The sequence below is a fragment of the Physella acuta genome, unplaced genomic scaffold (assembly GCF_028476545.2).
Source record: "Physella acuta isolate Inbredline_101_S28 unplaced genomic scaffold, ASM2847654v3 ptg001680l, whole genome shotgun sequence".
NCBI classification, from domain to species: Eukaryota; Metazoa; Mollusca; class Gastropoda; family Physidae; genus Physella; species Physella acuta.
Genome location: NW_026733193.1, coordinates 5,830 through 7,626, shown reverse-complemented (window position 1 = coordinate 7,626; position 1,797 = coordinate 5,830). Strand labels below are relative to the sequence as shown.

General features: G+C 42.7%; 1 non-coding gene across 1 annotated transcript; it reads left to right on the top strand.

Moving 5' to 3' along the window:
* Positions 1-227: 227 nt before the first annotated feature.
* Trnap-agg (transfer RNA proline (anticodon AGG)) lies at positions 228-299 on the top strand. Its single transcript has one exon. It is a non-coding gene; the product is annotated as a tRNA-Pro (tRNA).
* The last annotated feature ends 1,498 nt before the right edge of the window (positions 300-1,797 follow it).

Genomic DNA, 1,797 nt, shown 5'->3' with positions numbered 1-1,797 from the left:
GACCTTTGAACCCCTCAAGAATGCTACACGCCTGCTGAATTCACGGCCACCTGCCCGGCCCTCAGGCAGACGTTGAGAAAATGACAGGCAGACGATCTACAACACGTGCTACCGATACAGCACGTGCCGGTTGATACCATGATAAAAATCACAGCTTGGGGTTAAGTAACCAATATAAACAAATTGATCCTAACCAATATAAGCAAATTGATCACACTTAAGTCAACGGCCCGTTGGTCTAGGGGTATGATTTTCGCTTAGGGTGCGAGAGGTCCCGGGTTCAAATCCCGGACGGGCCCTAGTTTTTTTTTTTTTTTTTATTTCATGCAGTTCAAGAAATAACATAGTTTCTAGATTATTTTGTAAAAACGAGAGAAATCGCCAACCTGCAAAATTTAACAACCCACTTTTTACAACCCTGTGTATGAAATCAAGTCGGCGAACGCGGGCCGTTGAGATAACACAAACAACTGCGGGCCACTTGTCGATAACAAACCTGACCCGGGCGATTGATTTCTTGCTGGTATTTAATCGCCAGCTCCCTACAGTTGCTGATGGAAACAACGGCATACAGCATTGACATTTTGGTTTGGTGGAAGTCGTAGGATATTATTTCAGGAACTTCAGCCCATTATACCCCCCCCCCTCCTCGGTCAGACAGACTTTTTTTTCCGGGGGTGGGGGGTGGGGGTGGGGGGGCTTTATGGGGGGGGGGATATAACGCTGATTAGAATATATTATTATATTTTATATACACATTATTTTTCGTTTGGGTTGGGGAGTTGGGGGGAGGGGGTAAAAGGAGACAGTGACCCCTCCCCCACACACACACCCGAGAGAGACGCCCTGAAAGAAACAATGCTCGTCACTCGTGGTCACAAAATGACATTATCGTACTCTCCACAAAATAACATTAATTCGTTTTCTCTTTTTATAAATTTGTTTTAACAAAATTTAGACTGCGCGCTATATAATTTGTGTTTTTTTTTTCCCCAGCCCTTATTAGCTGACAGCGCGTAATCAACGTATGTTAATTATAGTGCTTAACATTGTTATTTTAAATACAAACGGCACAAATTGCTCTCTCTCTCCCTTAATCGGACTGTACAGGAAATTCTCAACATCACTCTGGACATACAGGGGCTGGCAGGTAGGGTTGGGGGAGGGGGGGGGGAAGAGGTGGAACAGGTAACTAGGGATGGGAGGTAAACTCTACTTTATCTGCCTCAAAACTTTCTGGAGTGTTAATTTGTTTTTAACGAAGGTTTGCGGTTGAGTATATGATGCAGACAAACTTCAACGAATAGAATGTATGATTAACCAATCAATGTCAACCATTTCAACTAGACAAGCTGCTATAGCCTAAAATGGCATGAGTCCTTTTGAATAGTTTCTGAGTTTATTTTTATTTTTTATTTATATAAAAAAACACCACTACGGAAGAAACGGAACTCGAAGCTTTTTCAGAGCAAGTGCTTGCGACAAATATCGAGACTCTCCTGACCAAATACCAACTCAAATGAGGAGTTAAAAAGAAGCACACCAATTCAACCATGAACAGTAGTTATCATAGATAGAAGTTGAAAATTGTCATGTGCTAGAGTGAAAGTAAACACATTGGCTAAGACTGCTCTTATATGGACACCAAAGGGCGAGAGAAAACAATGGCGGCCAAAAGAAACTTGGAGAAAGAGTTGAAGGAAAGAGGCCTAACATTCCAACAGAGGTTCTAGCTCAGTGGTTCCCAACCTTTTTCGAGTGGCGACCCCCTTTTATAAAAAGTAAGTGACCCGCGAC